Here is a 21,674-nt window from a genome sequence, read left to right as displayed (position 1 = left end):
TAAAGGCTTTAAAAGTGGACCTCAGTTGGCCACTATGTCAGTAGGAAAGTTGCTGTGGCTCACACCCTAACACGTTTGTGCTAATGAGCACCCTGTGCCTAGTCCCATGTCGGTGAGCATTGGGCAGAAGCAATCCCCTTCTACACATCTTCAGTGTTGACATCTCTGTAAGCCAAGGCCATTTCTTTCCTCTATCTTTCCCCCACAAATTAATCTTTGTATTATTATGATGTTAGGTTTATCTTGAGTGAAACGTGGCTGTGAATTTTATCTATGGCTTAAGACATAATTGTGGAATGGAAAATTCAAATACCCAAAGAAAACATAACTATCAGCACCGCCTGGCTGGGAGGGGAAGCGACATCCGCAGTGTGGCTTCCAGCAAAGCCCACGGCTCCCCACAGCACGCTCTCTTGTGAGCTTATCACTGCCACCGTGTGTGGGAGGTCAGCTTCCCAATTAGGAAATCATTACAAATGGGCTAAGTGGGATGTTCCCGACACTGAGCTCGACAGCATGCTGGCTCAACCACAGGGCAGGAAGGAGCACAGAGGGCGTCTTCCAAGCTGCACTTTTGAAGAAGTTTTCCCACATGTTCTATGGAGTAGTTGTTACTTAGAATGTTAAAAAAAAAAAATTCCACTGGACAAATCCGTTCACTGGTGAAATAAACACAGGAAACACCGCAGTCAAGAAAATCAAATAGCAGTTCCTTCTCCAGGATTCCTCCCAATATACGAAAGGCTACCTGGCATCATGGGTCTTCAAGGAGCTAATGTCGGACTCAGCGTCCCAAACTTTTAATATCAGAATTCCCCATCTCCCTCCATAGTTGGCTTCTCAGGGAAATGACAGAGTTACAGTTCCCAGGAACATTTTTTAATGAAAAGTTATTCAGTAACATCCATGGCTCCAAATGGACCTACTTCTATTACTGGGAAGTTCTCTCTGCAAGTTAACATTTACTTGCTCACGGCTCCCCCATTTACCAGAGTGTAGCACCAAGACTTCTTCTACTTATGTCTGATTTTGAGGCATCAAAAGCAGGAATTCTGCCCCCTCAGGTCAATTTTCCATGATTCTAGTTCCTACAAATGTTATCCGAGAATATGTGGAAAAAATTTTTAAAACATGCATTCATTTGTTTCTGTCTCTCTGGGGCTTGGTTTCCTTCACGTGTAAAATGAGGACAGTGGATAACACTCTCTAAGTGTCTGTCTAGTCCAGAGGCTAGCATAGGAGACTATCAGGAAATGGTCAGTACTACGGTTATTACCCTGGAATCCCTGTGTTCCAGTCCCCGCCCTTCAATTTATCTCAGAGTGATTTCCAAGAAGGGTCTCTTCTCAGGATCTTCTGCAGATCCTGGCTAAACTCAATCGGATTAAGATTTACTAACATCGATTATGTGTTGGGCCCTGCACAGGACTCAGGAAACGTAGTAATAAATTACATAGGATGATTATCCCCCAAGCTCTCAGAGCAAAGGAGGGACCACAGCAGGGCAACCTCAGCTCCCGGAAAAGCCAGTGTCTCAGATTAGAAGGAACAGAGGGTCCCAAGCTTGCCTCAATAACCCGAGAGCAGAGACCCCTGTGCTAAGTTTTCATTATTCATCTGCAGCATCGCTTCCACCCAGAAGCGCGTACCTCTAACATTCTCCGCCTTTTACAATACACTGTGTACCTTGGCTCTGGCAGCCAAGGGACATTCCCACCGCCTTGAGAAGGCGAAGTGGACACAGAAGCCAAAGCCTCAATAGAGTCTCACGTGCCGGGGATTTAGCTTGTAGTTCCGCTGCCCGCTTTGAAAGCCCAAAGTCTCGAGTTCAATCCCCAGTACCACCACCACCCCGCACTAGAAAAAAAAAAAAAAAAGAATATATCCTCACATCCCACCTCCAGCCACGATCCTTGGGGGGAAAAAGACAAATTGTTCAAAGCACACTATCTTGTTCAAGAGCAACGAGACACTTGCTGGCTGGTTAGAGCTTTGCTCCATGCTTTCTCCTTCCATATAAATAAGCAGCACTATTTTTCCTGGATTTTGTTCACTCGACTCTGAAGTCTGACTCTTTTTAGCATGAACGCTGTATTGTTTAAAGTCCTGTTCTTTCTTCCACTTGGCCCTGAAGACAGAGGCCACTGTGGTCTTCTACATTCGGCAGGTTATTTTCCAGAGGACGGTGAGACTCTGCTGCCCGTCCTTCATCTTCTCCCAGGGAGTTCAAGGCACACAACAGAAGTAGAGTCGGACATTCGGTATCGAAAAGAGCTCTGTCATGTTGAGGATGTGAAAAACATTCACGTGCACCCAGCTGCAGTCACTCGTCCCGTCAGTCCACTTTGACAGAGTGTCAGCCAGGTGCCTGGCATAGAGCTAGGTCCTTGGGACACGATGACGACAACAACAGAAGGAGTTGGCTCTTATTGACGCTTCCCACATGCCTGGTGTTCACTTGATCCTTTCATGTTCACTACCCTGTGGGACACACTATCATTTCTCACTGTTTATGCATGAAGAAAATGAGCCACAGCAAGATCACACAGCTAGTAAGTGGCAGAGCTGGGACAGGGGGCTGGAAGTCGGCTGCAACCTGATGAATTTGACCATTACGCTTCACCATCTCTCCATGGTGACTATGACAGACTCTGATAAGGCAGATGGACAAGTGAATGGGTGACAACAGCTCAGCGAAACAAACGCTGCATGCCGGGGGCCGCCGGAGCCCACGAGAGTACACCATCTCGGCGACAATGCCGGACACTACAGGCTTCACCCTTCCCTCTAAGGCAGTCTGTCCTGGTGCCTCTCAAGAGTTAATATCAACACAATCTCCTGGGAATCTTGCTGAAATGCAGATTCTGAGTCAGAAGGCCCACAGTGGGGCTTGAGCATCTGCATTTCAAAAAGCCATGCCTAAGGCTGCAGGGCAGCAGGGCCACAGACCAAGGGGGTGATAAGGCCAGCTGGCCAGCCCCTTCCTGATACTGAGCCTGGATAGTAACATCTTTGTTAACGATGTTATGGTCACATATGCGGTACCTCCCGCTCTACCCACCATGATGGTAGCGGTTCACTAACCTGGCTGATCTCCGGCCTGGCTGCTATGAGCCAGCCACTATTCTAGCCGCTTCACCAGCATTTTGTCCTTGCAAGGCCCCAGGAAGGGAGGTGGCTGATAAGGAAACTGAGACTTACAGATTAAGTGACTTCATGACTTGCCCAAAGTGACTCCATCCCTACAGAGATCTGTACCCTGCCGGTCTGTGAGGCACAGATGCACAAGGCCCTTCTGCCTCCTTGCTCTCATATTTCACACCAAGAGGTTCCACAGCAGAGCATTAGGACTTGGTGTAGATACCCAGCCAGGGAGGGCAGAGCTAGAACTTAGCCCAAGCAAGGCCCAATTCCTAGCTCATTCTTTTAACTGCTCTAAAACAAGACAGGGATTTGAATTTCTGCTCAGGCTCCCAAGAGGTTGGCTCTCGGCCTGTATTAGACTTAGGATCTTTTCATGGTCACACAAAGGCATCAGTGAAGTCACTGAGGATTGAGGCCACAGGGAAGGCCTCATCTCTTAATAGGGGTCATATCCTCCTTGCCTTTGACCTTTTCTATTTCAAACACATTAACAAAATTTTCTTGTGTCCATTTTCTTTTATTCTTTCTAGGGAAGAGAGAGGCAATCATTCTACAAACTTCATCCTGCTGCAGACTTCAGGTGAAACTGAGTCCCCCCTGAGGCTTGCTGACCTGAGACTCAGGGGGCTGAAAGGGAGTGGATGGCTGTGGGTTGTGGACACTGAAACAGTCCCTCCAGCCCTGCTCCACTCACCTGGGGCCCTGTTGTGACCCTCCCCTCCCCCCCAACCTGGAGCCCACCACAAGCCCTTGCTCCCTTCAGCCTCTTGGAATAACATTACCCATAGTCCTGCCTCCCGCTCCTTCTCCTCCCTCTCCTCTACTTCCTCCTCCTCCACCTCCTCCTCCTCCTTTTCATACCTCAGCCAACTTGTTATTAGAGGGCCGACCACTGGGTCTTGCCGTCAGCACTCCTGTCAGAGTGTTGATTGCTAATAAAAGCAGTACAACTGTTGATTGGGAATAAGAAATAAAAATAAAGCTCTCAAGCTGACCAGCTACTATGCCGGGCCATGTTTCAAGATTGTCATCTCAAAGCCAGGGAAAACAGGAAAAATTGCTGCCCGCTCAGACCAACTCCCACACTGCTCACTCAGCTACCCAAACCAGCATCTATCACCACGTTTCAAAGCATCCTTCTGTACCGGCCCCTGTTCTTGTCGAGAGTTGCCTGAATCCATCCCCATCTGTGTCCATCCTAAGCAGGTCATACCTGTCACCATCCTGCCTCCACGGGGAGACACGCTTGACTGTCCACAGAAATGGGGGTGAAGGATAAAATACAACAACTTAAGGCCTCGCGGTGCATATTTGAGCCTTAGGGATGTTCCAGGAACAGTGGCAGGGTTTGCTGTTACTCAGGCAGGTCTCTGACATCAGCATTAAGGTCAATGCGTGCACAGCAAGCACTTGCCACAATCCTGGACTTAGGCAAGGTCAGCCTCAATCCTCTCGGGGTCTAGGGAACTATAAAAGTCCCTGGAAACTTATTTCAAGGGGTCTCAAAGCTTATATGTTGTGAGCGTGGAGGGTAGGGGATGTTAACTATTGAGAAGAGGTTTGGGGGACTCTGGTGACATTTCAGGGTCTCTGGGTCACCTCTGGGTCTCTGACTTAGACTTGAAGCTGTCTTAAGAGTGATAAGAGCCCTCACCCCTACACACACCCCTCATCCCCTACTCTCAGCTCAGATGGGTCTGGGATGTTTGAGAGAGACAGGAATTGCACATTTGGGTGAGTCTCAGCTGTAAGGAAGATTGGAGGTCAGAGTCAGAGACATAGAGGAGTGAGGAGTAAAATATCCCTTTCCCGAGTCACTCCTTTCTATTTGATTTGTTAGACCTATATAAGTTCTTCATGGGTTTGCTGCCTCCCATTTGGGTGAAACGGCATCATTAATGTTTTCCAGAGCTTTTCTTTAGAGATTTTATTATATCCTTGGTGATATATAATATTCACTTCTACTACAAATATGAGATTCTAAACAAAATGCTGAGATTTTTCTCTGATTGGATTAATTCGGGTCATGGGTCATCTCTGAACCAATAATTATGGATTAAAAATGTGATATGCAAACATGAATAAAATATGATAGCTTTAGCCAATCAAGACTCCCTTCTGGCTGGGGAGTAGTTATTTTTTTAATTGAGTTTATTGGTACATTTTAGGCATACAGTGCAGTTACATTCATTATTGGGATCTTGTACCTCTACATGACAGGTCTTGGTTCTCATTTTTTCCCCTTGTCCCTGCGCTCCCTCCACCCCCACCTCCCCTCCCCATTTACAAACACTTTATTTCCATTTTTTAATTTTCTCCTATTTTTTTCTTTTCCCTTCCCCCTGCCCTTCCCACTTTCCCTACACCTTTAGCCCCTTTCTTCCTATTTCACATGGTCAATTATCTCATTAGGATTTTATGTACTATTATAGCTTTTCATATCAGAGAAACTATTCAGTATTTACACATGTGTGATTTATTTATTTCACTTAGGAGTATATCCTCAATATGTATCCATTTTCCTATGTGGCTGGGGAGTAGTTTAAATCACACATATGGATAAAGGGGAGATTGGACCCTTTTTTAAAAGAAGGAACAGAGAAATAGATGCTGGAGAGACATCTAGCAATGATGTCTGGAAATTGAGCATCAAGGGTTGTATGCCTTATGCAAACTTTTTCATTGAATTAGCAGATTCAAGATAGACCTAAGAGACAATCTGGACCTATGATTCTCACCAAGTCAGCATTACATTTGAGGTAGTCATGTTCATAGCAGCACAGTTTGCAATAACTAAAACATAGAAATAGCCTAATATAGCCCATTAACTGGAGACTGGATAAATAAAATGTGCTTTTTTAATAAAATAGAGTACTACTCTGCCATAAAGAATGAAAAATTAGAGACATTTATAGCTCAGCGGTTGAACATTGAAACCATACTCTTAAGTGCAATAAATAGGACACACGTGTAATACTGAATAGTTTCTCTGGTGTGAGAAACTGAAAGTGTAAATAAGGATCAAAATGTATAATAGATAATGTGAAATAAGGAGAAAAGAGGCAAAGGGGAAGTGGAGGTGGGAGGGGTAAGGGAAAGAGAAAAGGGGAATGGAATTGACATGAGAAAATGAAAAAATGGAAGCAAAGACTTCATAAATAGGGAAGGGTGGAAGGGTTGAGGGAGGGAAGGATATGGGGAAAAATAAGAATTAAGATATAAGATACATCCTGTATAGTTATAAATCTCCAGTGATGAATGTCATTATATTGTATACCTAAAATGTACCAATAAAAATTTTTAAAAAAAGAACCTCCACAAGGCAGTGTGAGAGTTCCATATGTAACACACAGGGACAGTAGTTTTTTTTTTTAAGATTTTTTTTTGGGGGGGTACCAGGGATCGAACTCAGGTCCTTGCGCTTGCAAGGCAGGTGGCAGCACCACTAAGCTAAATCCCTGGCCCAGTTTTTTTAAAGATTGGGAAACACTGCCTAATTACATCATGAATAACCTGCCAAAATGCTGACACAACCGTCTGATGTAGTATCAAAGGATTTGAGCTTTTGAGGTTAGACAGATCAGAGTTCGAGTCCTACTTTTCTTACCAGCTTCTTGACCTTAGATCATTTCCCAGTTTTCTCTGTAAAAATGGAGACAGAGGTAGCCATGACTGCAGAACAAGGTAAGGTGCAAGGTACACTGAGGCACACCTTGAACAAAGGAAGCAGCTCTCTGATTGCCATCAAGCATTGAGCGTTTTATCACATGTGACACCGGAAGAGAGGATCAAAAGCACCAGCACTGCCAAACTCCCTTGTTTATAGATAGACATGAAGACTATAGCCCAAATTGGAGAATAAGGTCCCACGACTGAAGAATGGTTGAGACGGAAAAAAACATTTTCCATTCTTCTGATCACTGAGCGGTTCAAGGCTTCAACTTCCATCAGGCCGCATCGTGTTGCTTGATCATATCCATGTCTATTCTCCACACCAGAGAACCCAGCACGAAACCCAGGGTAAAACAGGGATCTTCCAGCCCTGCTTGAGAATCTGTATGGTTGGCACTGGAGAGACGGAGCTCCAGGCTCATCAAAGACCTTTCTAGGAAATGGACTTCAAAGTGTGCAGCATCTGACCGCCTTCCTCCCGTGCTCCTCAGCCAGTTTCTGTTGCCAGATACCACTATTGCTGTGACCATGAAGAAAACTCTTCAAGTGTCTCTCAGCTTCTTAAAGTCACTGCCACAGCAGCAACAGCAGACAAGAAATGTTTCTTTCTGCGTTGGTCAAATGGCCTCAGTTGGGTGATCCCATCACTAGGGGCTCCTGTAATGAGTAACCCTCCGCAAGTATCATTCTCAGTGGGATCTCAGGCATGTGGAAGTGCACACTTGAAGGAATCTGCCTACATCTGTTTTTGCCTCTCCACCACAAGTGTGTATAAACACAAACTCGCACACACAAACATACGTCCACACAGCTTCCCTTCCTGCATGTTACTGTTCAAGGTAAGGTACACAGCCCGGCCAATGATATTTTCCTGCTGTAGCACTACCAGGTCACACATTGTACTTAGTTAAGCATTCATAAATCTATCCTGTTACTCTCATATGTTGATTTCCTTTAGGGTATCCCCATCACCTATTGAAGTTTTCCAATTTTCATGATCAACACTCCATCAGTGAACACTTTTTGAGGATGTAACATCATAGTGAATGTGCTTATTATTTACTTGTCTGTTATATGTACAATTAATGCACAGCATGTAATGTGCTAGTGTACTGTAGAATTTTGGCACGAATAGAAATTTTAAGGGAGAAAAGACAAAGGTCAAAATTATAAACTATATTTTATGCGTAAGATTTTTCAGCCATTAACTGAAAGAATAAGGATGATGTAACCGTTCTTGCAAATGCTTCATTACTTTCAAAAATCTTACGTTAGCAGTTTTTTATATTATCTTTTGAAGGTCAGGTTGAAAGTATGTTTATTTTGTCCATGGCTTGGGGAGCTTGGTAGGCTGTGATGTATCCCAAAGAGGAGATCAAAACCAAAGCTGTACACTATTGGTTCCACTTTCTACACATCAGACTCATTTTTCATTCCCACTTACAAATTTACAAAGGATGTTGTGGACATTTGCCCAGTAGATTTCCATTTTCCATGCATTGATCAGTTGCTCTTGCAAATAAATTCAAAGGTGAGGCATTTTAATATTTTGAACAAATGTGTTTGGAATCCTCTAGAATTTCTTTATTTAGAAGATTTTTAACACTTAATAAAATTCTGTTTCCAAGTCTTCATAAAATATAAATTTGATAGATTTTATAAATGACATCCTGACGTTATTTTAGGCATTAACGTCATATAATGGTGGAAACACTTCAAAAGTCTGTTTTTAAATGCGTTTTCTTTCAAGGAAACCTCTTAAAAGCAGTTGTTTTCTCATTCATTGTTAAAAAGAAAGTCACCTTTACCTTAAAAGGGCAGATTACAGATGTTTACTTTTTTGAAAATATCTAATAACAACAGCTACCTGTCATCGCTGTAAAGGTCAGCAAATTTGGAAAACTTGGGGTTTTTTGTAAAAGAAAATTATACTTCTCATAAGTTCAACAAGCTATCCAGCCACCCTTTGGCTGGCACAAAATCACTACCCTTCTTATCACAAAGTAGCCAAAGATTCTGTGACTTAAAACATTATCCTCTGCCAGGCCATGCAAAATGCCATGTGGCTCATCAGGCGAAATCCAGAGAGAGTCTCCACAGCCTTCAGGTGGGAGGGGACTTCCACTCTTCCCTCAGGAGGCCTCAGGTACCCTATAAAACACATCCCTGTTTAATGACTGGATAACCGGGGTAACAGTGCCACTCCACTTAAACACCAGTAAAGCTTCCCTTCTGTGTCATTTTCTAAAAAGCAAATATAGCCTCTTATTTTCTTCTCACACTCCAATGGCCATCTGATACTTTGGAGAAGCAGGGGACAGAGTCCTGTATGCCCCTCTTCTTTTCTCATTTAAAGCTCCATACATGATAACTGACATTTATGAACGTTTACTATGTGCCAGCTCTGATCGACGTCACTCTCCTGAATATCCCATGGAGTAAATGTTATTATCTCCTTTTCACAGTTGAGGAACTGAAGTACAAGGGATTTAGCAACTCACCAACGTTTTAAAGATCAGTAAGTGGTGGAGGCAGGATTCAAACCCCGGGAGCTCGGTGTTACAGTCTACACTGAAGCGATCTGCCATGGTTGATCCTCCCCAACAGAGTCATGCAAAGTTTGACAGACGCCATGGTCTTTATTCTTCCAAGACTTTACAAAAAAAAAAAAAATTCCTTTTGCTGGGATAATTCACTCGAGGTCCAGTTTTAATACTGCTGGAGTTGGCACTTCATTCACTTGCGGTGCTGCCTGGCCCACCATGATGACTCTTTCTCTGCAAATTGCTCCAAGAATACCTGAGTCGAGGTGAATCCCTCGGATCCTTTCTTCCGGATCTGGATTTCATAAAGTGACACAGAGACTGAGTAGGGTGGACCCGGGGCTGAGGAGGAGGGTGTCACTGGAAGGGAATCAATAAAGTGCAGTACTCCAGAGAGTTATGGAATTCCCAAAGCCATTCTACCCCTTGTTGAAAAAGATCTTCTCTGACTCCCAAAAGAAATCCCAGCATCTTTTTGCTGGATTTCTCCAGAATCCATTTTCATTTACTTAAATGAATAAAGCAAACTTAGCCAATCTGCTGAGCTCCTGGAGCAATTTCTTCACACCCCATCAAGGCATCTATCAGAGTGTGCACTGTGGCCATTTATTTGTTCACAGGTATTTGTAGGTGCCCTGAGTGTACTGGCTGCTTCCCTACCTTCAGATTTCTGGTGCCTCACCCTACCTGTGCCTTGAAGCAGGTGTCAGCAAATGCAAGCCGAACGCCTACCCAGATGGGCGTGTACGCCAAGAGGAAGCAGATACCTTCGAGTGCCTCCCTTGGTTGTAATCCATTCTCTGTCTGCTAATGTTCACCATCAGAGCCATGCAAACACTATCTCTGAAGGGAAAATCCAGGTTGGAATCATTAAAAGCATTAAAAAATGACCTTTGCTTGCTGAAAGAGTAATCCATTAATAATATATCATGTACTATAGAGATAATGGGAGCCTCCCACAGGGGATTAAATAACTATGGAAATTTAGGGTCAATACTCCTTCTCTAAAATTGCTTTTTCCTCCTGGGGTGCAAACAGCTGGGAGCACCAGCCCTCCTGGGGTTGGCAGGAGGATGATCAGAGTTACAGAAGGACCTGAGTCAGAGAAGACGTGTCATCTAGGTGACTCCACATGACCATCTTCCCAGGAGTAACCCTGAATGCCACACCAGCCTGTCCATTTCTGTTCTGTTCTGCTCTGTTCAGGAATTTTCTGGTCTTTGGTCACAGACAGTGTTGCCAGTTATTGGCAAAAGCAGGGATTTAGGGTGGAGCTGGCACTAGAGTTGTGAGTGTTGTACACAAGCTTCAGACACAGCTAAGTCCCCAACTCTCTCCCAACAACTGAGGGAGGCCAGTCTGTCATTCCTGATTCATATTCCAGATTTAGAGAGTCACTGAGTCCCCAAGTTGGAAAGACCTTAAAGGTCATCTTTGCTTGAGCTCCTTTTGTGACAGAAGATTGACTGTCTCCCAAGGCTGGCTACTCCGTTTGGAGGAGTTGGACCGCTCCTCCTCATGCTGATCCCTGACTGGGCTTCTCTCTTCCTTGGGTCCACCATTCTTATCAGAACAGGTTGGGTGGTAAGCGGGAGAACTCAGCCCCAAGTAAGGACAATAAGAAGGAACATCCCCTACAGAGAATGTAAAAATAATAAAACTGACCAAAAAAATCAGTTCACTTTTTATTATCACCATTCACAGGTGATTCTGAACAATGTCAGTGGTCAGATATTACCCTTTCACAAAAACTCTTGTTGGTCAAATTCTAAATAATTATTACAGTTACTCTTGGATTTTCATAATAATGACTATGGAATAAGCTTTCACTGAGCACACTTTTATTACCTATCCTTTAATGACATTCTGTTCTAGATGAGCACTAATTTGGAAAAGTCCCAGGTAACAGTTGACCCCCCAACTCATGCAAACTCAGCTATACATGTTCATTTCTAGAGTAAATTTTTAAGGCTGGGGCCAGTTCCAACTTGATTTGAGCATATTTCATGTCTCTAACCCCTGTGGTGCTACATATCCCTGAGTTTAGGAAATTTATAATAAGCCCTACGACAGTAAAGACCAGAAAAAAATTCAGAAAATGAGCAACTGAAATTCTGACATTTAGTGCAAATACTTGAAGTTTTTGTCTTTAAATTTTAAAATAGTAAAATAGATGCAAAGTGCAATATTTTAGTGTAATTTTTAGTTCATTTATATTGAATTTGAAGAATATCTTTAAAAATGAAATTCATCTTTCCTTTTTTAATTAATTGTTTTTGAACTGAAGAATTCATCAGGAAAATGTACTGTTATTAGTTATCACTGTAACATACTATAGATTGGTTTTCCTTTTTCTCAAAACCTCTACTATCATAACAAAATATTAATCAATTTATCTTTTTCCTTTTTATTCTGTAATATTTGTGTATTCTTACTGGTATGAATTTTTAAAGAAGTATTTTTGCTGTCTGTTTTTCCTTTGTGATCACTGTTACTATGTGTTTTATCTTATGTTTGTTACTGAAGTTAATCTTGTATGTATAGAAGAATTGTTGAAAATGATTCTCTCAGGGTGTCAAAAATAGCAAGAACTTGACTGGTTTTGATTCCCTTCTCTGAGCACTGCCCCAGTGTTTGAAAATCCTCACCACATTTCCCCAAGACTTTTCTAAGTTGATCCAGTCCTCTCAAATATCCCTATATGGGCCAGGGATTTAGCTCAGTGCAAGGACCCAAGTTCAATCCCTGGTACCAAAAGCTAAACAAAACAAACAAACAAAAAATCAAATATCCCTCATAAAAATTGCCCTGAGTGTTTCTGCCATCTTCACTATAATGGCTGTCATTTATTGAGCACTTACCAAGTGTCAGATAACGCGTGTGATCTCCTTTGACCCTCTCCATAATTGTTCTTTCCATTTTATGACTGAGAATACTGAGGTTCAGAGGAATGAATCAATTTGCCCGAAATCATGTAGTCAGTGTTCAGCAGAATGAGACAGAAAGTGACAGGAAACTGTGTTCTTAACACTGTGCAATTTTGTTCCCATCCTCCACTACCTGCCCCCATGTATGGTCCAGCTTTGTGCACTGCTCTTCCTCGGGTAGCCTTAGGGTACCACATGCCTTCCCTACGTGGGACATACAGAGTCAGCATGGAGAGAGTCACCTCTTTCATTCCAGAAGCTATACTTGTACTAATGCAGCACTGAGTTCACTTGTTTTATGAGCAGACATGGCAGGCAGAAGGAGGAGAGCACAGGAGGAGGTCACCTTGAGATGTGAAGGTCCAGAATATGAAATCTAGGATCCATGAGACCTGAATATGGGGGAAAGAACAAACACGGAGACGAACCTGGGGATTCCTCAGTGAAGGAGCAAAAATTCCCAAGCCTCAGAGAGAGGGTCAAGCACAACCCCGACCTGCAGACAGTAGAGGGAGGAGCACTACTGCAAGGAGTGAACACTAGGGACGAGGAGAAGTAGCCACAAACCAAGCACCTGGCCCACCTTAGTGCGATGTCTGTATGAACTGTGGGAGCTCTGGGAAAAGGCCGGATGGCCTGAGCAGCCACACACTTATACGGCTGTGTGCCCAGCCTCAGGCAGTCAGAGATGGGGCTTTTCAGAGGTTGCTGGAGCTAGAGTGTGTAGTGCTGAAAGTAAGCGTGTGATGGTGGGATTTAGGGTGCATGGTTACTAAATTATTTCTCTGGTTGGTTTGGCAAGTTCTGGGTATGGATAATGGAACGGTCCGCCCAGCTGTGAGCCCTACCCCTGCTAAAGGCGTGTTGTCTGGGAAGAGTATAAAGGACAGAAAGAAGGTTGCTGCCATTGTTTGCTTGCTTTTGCTGCCATCTGTCCACCCAGAACTATTTCTCCCATGTGATGCCCTTCTACCATGCCACCCTGCCTTGGAGCCAGCCGATTATGCACTGAAACCTCCTCAGAATGTGAGCAGAAATAAACGTTTCCTCCTTGAGCTCTGGGTGTTGAATATTTTGTCTCAGCAACAAGCAAAGTATCTAAGACACACGCCCTTCCTGGGCTGCAAACAATTGTTGGTCTTCTACTGAGGGCTCACAGGACTAGGCTGAAGGATTCCAGAGGTCTACACTAGATCCCTCTACCCAGGCACTTTCAGGAGGCTCAGGAGATGCACCCAGATGCTGCCATCAGCTCTTTATGCCCCAGGGCTCCTTTAAAGCCTTGCTTTATATGACAACAGAGAAGACCATCCTTCCAGCACCACTTGCTAGGAAACAACCTTGGGCGACCTGCCTTCTGTTCCCATTATAAGGCAGGCAGAGGACGATCGGTGGATCCATTCTAAGCAGCTGGAAGGACTCAGCCCCAAATCAGCTTGTCCTCCCATTCAGGGCTTGGGCTGATCTGCAGTCCTGCTTTTCCCTTTTGACCCCATCCCAGTCAGATGAATTTAGCCTCAGCACAAGACCTGACATGACTGCTTGATCAAAGTTGCCACATTCAGCCCAGTCATCCATTCAGGTTGTTGGAATATTAGGATATTAGAAATAGTAGGATTCTTTAGCTTCAGGCAATAATAAAACATGGACAGAGGCTGTCTCTCCATGAAGAACTCCATGCCAGATACCTCAAAGAGCTTGGACTGGAGATTCCATTTGACCCAGCCATCCCTCTGCTGGGTATCTTTCCAAGAGAACTAAAAGAATCATATCACAGAGAAGTATGTGCACCCATGTTTATAGCGGCACAGTTTGTAATGGCTAAAACTTGGAAACAGCCTATTTGCCCATCAGTTGGAAACTGGATAAAGAAGTTGTGGTTTTTCTATAAAATGGAATATTACTCACCCATAAAGAATGAGAAAATAGATTCATTCATAGGAAAATGGATACATATTGAAGATATACTCCTAAGTGAAATAAATAAGGCACACATGTGTAAATACCGAATAGTTTGTCTGGTGTGAATAATCTGCAATAATACAGAAGATCCTAATAAGATTACTGACATTGAGAAATGGGAAGAAAGGAGCTAAAGGTGTAGGGAAGGTGGGACGGGTAGGGGAAGGGTAAAAAGGGAAAAGAAAAAAATGTGAGATAATGAAAAGATGGAAATAAAGTGTTTGTAGATGGGGAGGGGAGGAGGGGGTGAAGGGAGGGCAGGGACAAGGGGAAAAAATGAGAACCAAGACTTGTCATGTAGAGGTACAAGATCCCAACAATGAATGTAACTGTACTGTATCCCTAAAATGTACCAATAAACTCAATTAAAGTTGAAAAAAAGAAAGAACTCCATCCCATTCCCAAGCATAGAGAGCTGGGTCCATCCCTCAGTGAAAGGAACTAGCAGAACTGGGGAAAAGATAGGGTTCCTGGCACCCAATCTGAGAGTACAAAGCATGTAGGAGCTCCAGACCTTAAAAAGGGTTACCAAAAGCCAGTCTTATAATTTACTCCAGCAAGGGCAGGATGAGAAGTTGATATGGTCCACTATGGGCTGCTATAACAGATTATCAGGGAGCGGGTGGTTTATAAAGAACAAAAGTTTGTTTCTTACAGCTCTGGAACCTGGAAAGTTTAATCTCAGAGGGCCTGCATCTGGCAAGCTTCTTCTTGTTATATCATCCCATGGCAGAGGCAGAAGGACAAGAGAGAGAGGGTGAAGGGAGGGCAGGGACAAGGGGAAAAAATGAGAACCAAGACTTGTCATGTAGAGGTACAAGATCCCAACAATGAATGTAACTGTACTGTATCCCTAAAATGTACCAATAAACTCAATTAAAGTTGAAAAAAAGAAAGAACTCCATCCCATTCCCAAGCATAGAGAGCTGGGTCCATCCCTCAGTGAAAGGAACTAGCAGAACTGGGGAAAAGATAGGGTTCCTGGCACCCAATCTGAGAGTACAAAGCATGTAGGAGCTCCAGACCTTAAAAAGGGTTACCAAAAGCCAGTCTTATAATTTACTCCAGCAAGGGCAGGATGAGAAGTTGATATGGTCCACTATGGGCTGCTATAACAGATTATCAGGGAGCGGGTGGTTTATAAAGAACAAAAGTTTGTTTCTTACAGCTCTGGAACCTGGAAAGTTTAATCTCAGAGGGCCTGCATCTGGCAAGCTTCTTCTTGTTATATCATCCCATGGCAGAGGCAGAAGGACAAGAGAGAGAAGAGGGCTAAACTCATCCCTTCATTAGGGAACCCACTCCCAAGATAAAGGCATTAACCCTTTCATGAGGTTATAGTCATCATGGCCTACTCACCTCTCAAAGGTTCCACCTCTCAACATTGTTGCACTGAGAATTAAGTTTTCAATACATGAAATTTAAGGAACACATTCAAATCGTAACAGAGGAATGGTTTATGGCCAAGCAGAACATTGGTGATTCATGGATATCCAGACCCACTGGGCCATGACCTAAGGCCTACCCAGAACTATTTCTCCCACATGATAGCAAACCTACGGTACATGTGCCACAATGTATCACTGAAAGCTCTAGAGGGTGGCCATGACTGATCTAGGGCCACAAGACTTGACTAGGCTTAGAACAACAGAGATAGGCTTATAACATGCATGCGTGGCAGGGTCTGGAGGGGTTGGGCATAGGGATGAGTGTCCTTGGAAATTTGTGAATGATTAAGGAGAGGGAGGAACTGGAAGGTCCACGATCACTGCCCAACAACATGGGCCTCAAGAAACTGCATCTCAGCTATGGAGTCTGACACAATGGGTAGGCCAAGCACAGTCTTTCCAAGCCCGACATTGCATCTTGCTGGCGGTGTCCTTTCCATTTTCTTTAGATTAAGTGTGGGAAATGAGAGCCTGATGATAAATACAGTGCTGGTTAGCTGTAGCCATAGCAGAGAAAAAACGTTTCCCTTCTCTCTCTCTCTCTCTCTCTCTCTCTCTCTCTCTCTCTCTCTCTCTGCAGAAGCACTGCTCTTTGTCCTAACCTATGGAATGCTGGGTTAATTGGCTTATAGAGCTGCTGAATATGGAACAGAGCCCTAATGGAGATTTAATCAAAAGAGACAGTTATGTCGAGTGAGGTGTAAAAGCCACTGAAGATGAATGGAGATGGATACAATCCCCCCCCCCGAGTTATTCAGAGCAATTTTAATAAAGTGCAAGTTTAACTATGGAAGGGATTGTGTGACCAAGTGTCATTTGGCTGTAGGGCACAGCAGGGCAAACAAAGGAGGGAGAACTTGGAAAGTTCCTTTGAGCAGGTGGAGCTTCTCTGCCTCACACAATGGCACATGGCCCAGTTCCATGCTCCCACCCAAGTCTACCTTTTACTCAGTGATCCACTTACAGGGCTCATTTCTGAGATGTTTTCTGCATCCTCTGTGAGTTGTGGCCAGTGATCTCAGTAGTTTGTGTAAAAGGCTCTCTAGGCCTAAGTTGTGGCTAAGCTCGGAGATTCATACCAACAGTGGGTCTATATCCAACCACTTACCAGACACCTCCATGTGGATCTCTACATCTTCCTCTTTCAATGCTTACACTCATCCTCCAGTGCCCAACTTAGTTGTCACTTTAGGAAGACTTTCCTGAATCAGTCCTGTCTCCTCTCTGCAATTCCCTATGATACAGTTTCATAAATGTCTCCTTGATGTAATCTGCCATCACTGTTAAACTATGGCCTCCTTGAAATACATATAGATATAGACATACAAATACATGCATATACACGCACATCTGTCCATGCACACACAAATCAAATCTACTTAGTGCGATTATCTTAGATAAGCTTTTGTGTAAATTGCTTCCTTATCCAGCAATCTGGTGTGGAGATCTTTCCATATCAGTGCATGTTGCCCCCTAACAAGCACTTTAACAGCTGCATTGTATTCCTTTGTAACACAAATTATTCGGCAAACCTCATTTTTTGCAGCAACCAAAAACATCAATGAAAGGAAAATTCTCCTACATATGTGTTTTTGAAAATGTGTCGAATTAACTCTCTCATAAATTCCTAGAAGAAAAACTGTTGAGGTCAAAGTTTTGATACATATTTTCAAACTATGCTAAAAAAGAGTAAAAATATGTGCTAATATACAGTCCTACAAATGTTGTCTAGGAATATGTTTCCCTACAGCCTTTCCTAGGCATTGTCAATCATGTTCATTTTGGCTAATCTGATGGAAAATGTGATGTTTCATTCTTGTTAAATTTGACAATTTAATAATCTAAGACGAGCCCCATCTAAGGAGATGGTATAACCACGTGCCTTGACAGGACAGTGAGGATTCTAAGAGCCCATGCTGGGGAGAGAAGAGCTTGCTGAGATTTTTCCTGGAGAAGTCACCGAGGATGAGGAACTCGCTCCCTGAAAGAAGAGGCCAGCTGCCTAAACCATGAAATCCAGGAAGTGTAGTCTGATGTATTTAATAGCCTACCTGCTATGGTTTGGTTCTAGATGTCCCCTCAAAGTCTCATGAAGTCCTAGGTGGCTTTTCAGAGGTGGCTGAATCTAGAATTGTGATGCTGGGATTAAGGGTGTATGATTACTAAAGTAGTACAATGCTTCGGCACCGCCCTAATCCCAGTAGATTGGATAAGACAAAAGGGGCAGTAAGACACTGCTAAGGTCCCTTGTTGCTTTTGCTACTGTGTGGGCACCATGAACTGTTTCTCCTCTGTGACACCCCTCTGCCATGTGCCACTCTGCCTTAGAGCCAGCCGATTATGGACTGAAACCTCTACAAACTGTGAGTTAAATAAACTCTTTCCCTTTAACTTTGGGCGTCAGGTATTTTGTCTCAGCAATGAGAGAAAAGTAACTAACACACTACCCAAAATGTCTCAGTGGCCTTTCTAGGTGGCCACATTTTCTGGCACCTGATGGGCATCTAAGTCATAGATCTGAATGTACCATTAAGCAAATCTGAGAGACAGTAGAGGCAATATACACATCAGAGAAATGATGTACCTTATGTATAAGAGGCAAGGAACATAGTAAGATAGAGAATCAGGACCTGAATAGCTGGTCTAGATTATGGACCTATAAAACAAGTCCCAGAGCAAAATCAGACACCAAGGAACTGCACAGGAGGCAGTTAGACTCCAGGTACAGCACCTGAGACTGAAGCCTGGTTCCTCCTTGGGCACCAGAGCATAAACATGCACTGGGCACATGAGATATAAGGGCAACTGAGATTTGAAGATTTACTCAGTAGGGTACAAGGGCTCTTAATGGCCCTCCAGGCTGGGCCTTCATTGGCTCAAGGACCGAGGCAGATAGAGCAGAAGCAAGTATGTACTATTCTCTTGACAACTAAGTCTACCAAGGGAGAAATACCTTCTTTCAGAAAGTATATGGGTAATTCCTTCCCAAAAAGTACCTTTCCAGTGTAGAGGTAGGAGCGAGTATGGGTACAACAATGCTCAAAGGAGTGAATCTGAGCTAATGCCATTCCTACATGGCTTGCCATTGAGTTTGGGTCCTGTGCTCCAGGCTATCAGCGACCTAAGAGGCTTTGGTGAAACCAAGGATGGTGCCTGACTGGGAGTAGAGTAGTGTTTGGTGCCCAAGGAGCCTAGGCCAGACCAGAGTATCTGGCCCAGCAAGCTGATGTTTGGGACTAGATCCAGAAGATGAGTCAAAAGCCTTATCCATGAATCAAATCAAATGAAACCAAACAGTACTCACATTTACGAGTTAAGTTATGTTTGAGGATAAGGCAAATAAAGAGGAAAGAAGAAAGAAATAATTAGTGAGTAGATAGCCACAGATTAAGAATTTTGCTATCACCAAGGCTGGAATGTCCAAGGTACCCCATTAAATGTCCTAGGATATGTGAGTGAGAGGTATGTTAGTTTCTTTTTCACTACTATTTTTTTTAAAAGTACATGAGGTTGGGTAACTTTATAAAGAAAAGAGGATTATTTAACTCACAGTTCTGGGGGCTCAAGGACCTGCTTATGCTGATGGCCTTCTTGCTGACAGAGTTCCAAGGTAGTGCAGGACAAGAAGCAGGAAAGTGTTTGTGTGTGTGTGTGTTTGTGTGTGTGTGTGTGTGTGTGTGTGTGTGTGTGATCGAGGGCAACTTTCTTTTTCCTTAAAGCTACATTTCTTAGTGGTGTAGAAGCATGGGTGTTTGTGTGTGTGTGTGTTTGTGTGTGTGTGTGTGTGTGTGTGTGTGTGTGTGTGTGTGTGTGCATGCATGCACACGAGCACACCCTTTCTGGTCTCTTCTTACAAAGCCAACAGTATTAAATTATGACAGCTCTACCCTGATCACCTTATTTAATCCAAATCACTTCCAACAGACCCAACTTCTAAACACTATAGTCAGATTCAGAGTATATTCTCTTAAGAACACATGATGGGAATGAAATCTCAGCACATGAACTCTTAGGGGACACACTCCATCCACATCCAGCTGAAAGCAGTTGCTTACCTGATGTAAAGACCCAGACTCAGTCAGGCAGTTGCTGCTGTCTCCTCCTCAGTTGCTGTGAGATGGTGGTGCGTTCCTGGCCTAGCAGGAGGAAGTGACGGTGACTATACCAGTTGCAGTGTCCCTTGTAGTGTTCATCTGCTCCTCCCTTTCTGCAGATGTTGCAGGCTTCTGGAGTCTGCTGGTATGACAATATTCTTACTGCCCTGAAGGGCAGTGAGGATGCTTCCCAGGGAAGTTTCTGTCTCACTGCTTTTGTGTGCAGAAGTGGACAGCACTGCACAGGCTACCGGTAAACCCTGAAGTCCTGAAGACCTGCCTTCCAAAGAGCCCTTGTTCTAGCAATGCTTGGGGTTTTTGATTAGAAAGGAAGAGTTACCCTCTGCTCCAGGAAATCCAGTCAACTCCCCATCGGATCATGCTCCCCGCTGACTGCCGGCATTGGCCCCACAGATTCCGTAGCTTGCTATTGCCTCCCGTGACTCCTTTTATTATGTCCAAATGCATACTGAACTCAGTCACATGACTACCCAGATTTTCTTTCCATCTAAAAAACTGGGCTTACATATCATATCCACGGTCCCAAGGCTCTTCACAATCCCTGTATCACCGCTGCCCACCTAGACCAACTAGGAGAACATAATGGCTAAGAATGTGGGCTTTCAGCTGTACAGCCTGGGTTCAAGTTCAGGAAGTTCAGGCTCAGCTAGGAAGCTATGTGATTATAAATAAACTATTTTACTGCTTTTTTGTCTCTCTGTACCAGTTTCATCATCTGTGAAGTGCAGATAATAGTAGTATTCCTAATAGTGGCAATGTAGCATTCTCTCAGCATCTACAGGGACAGATGTTAAAGTTCCAAGTCCTTTATATGAAACAGTGTAGCAATTGTACATAGCCCATGCAAATCCTGCTGTATACTTTAAATCATCTCTAGATACCTATGCCTAATCACTGTAAGTGCTATTTGAATAGTTCTTATACTTTGTTTTTTAGGGAACAACAAGGGGGGATCTATACATATTCAGTACAAGTGCAGATATTTTCAATTATTTTTTATCTGAAGTTGGTTGAATCTGAAGAGGCAATGCTTACAGATATGGAAGGATGACTGTTTTTCATAGGTTTGTGAAGATTGAGTTAGAATACATAAAAGTCCTTAAACAGTATCTCCTGCATTGTAAGAGCCACTTAACTGTTAGCGTTTGCTATTGTTATTTTTGCCTCACATCACCTTGTCTAGTTGGTTAAGTAGGAAAAAGCAGCAGAGAGTAAGTAATATCTGTTATTTAGTTTGGTGAAAATATAACTTATTCACTTGTATATGATAATAATATGTATTATGTGCTTAGTACTGAGTAGTACGATTTGATCCCCATCCCAGCCACATGAAAAGCATGTTAATATTTCCACTTTGCAGGTGCATAAACTGAGACTTACAGGGGTTAATTCTCCAGCCCGGAGAACATAGCTAGCAAGCTAAAAAATTTAGATTTTAATCCATGCCTGGGCTGGCTCCAAACTTGCACAGTTTCGTTATTTCAGGTAATAAATAGTTCAAAAGTAAAATGAGAACAGTGCTAGAAAAAGACTCACTCTGGTCTACAACTGTTTTTGAAATTGTAGTGGCTTCTACTCTTTGCTCACAGCTCTCTCTTCCTCCCTCCCTCCTAGTAAGCAGCCCTGCTTCCTGCCCCAGGTCGGGCTGAGCCACGTGATTTGCTCTGCTTGTGAGCACCAGCAGACAGGACTTACTCCACATCCGAGCAGAGCCTTTCAATGAGTTGCTGTTTTATCTCTTTCTCCTTGAGCTCCTGCCTCTGCCATGAGAACAGCGGGTCACAGACGAGAGCTTCCCCTTCAGCCAGGGCCCCCAAATAACAGATCGGTGGAGCTGAGCCAAACCTAGCAAAGCCCAGAAGA

General features: G+C 43.6%; 1 long non-coding RNA gene across 4 annotated transcripts in view; it reads right to left on the bottom strand.

The window, feature by feature from the left end:
• LOC104876965 overlaps window positions 1–19,927 on the bottom strand; it is a 228,846-nt gene extending 208,919 nt beyond the window's left edge. For all 4 annotated transcript variants that reach the window (XR_004518552.1, XR_004518550.1, XR_004518551.1 and 1 more), the window contains exon 1: window positions 19,752–19,927. This is a non-coding gene — a long non-coding RNA (uncharacterized LOC104876965). The remainder of the gene's footprint in view (window positions 1–19,751) is intronic.
• Window positions 19,928–21,674: the final 1,747 nt, after the last annotated feature.

This window comes from Fukomys damarensis, unplaced genomic scaffold (assembly GCF_012274545.1).
Source record: "Fukomys damarensis isolate Sample0158 unplaced genomic scaffold, DMR_v1.0_HiC HiC_scaffold_23, whole genome shotgun sequence".
Classification (NCBI taxonomy): Eukaryota; Metazoa; Chordata; class Mammalia; order Rodentia; family Bathyergidae; genus Fukomys; species Fukomys damarensis.
This window is presented reverse-complemented; position numbering and strand designations above follow the sequence as displayed.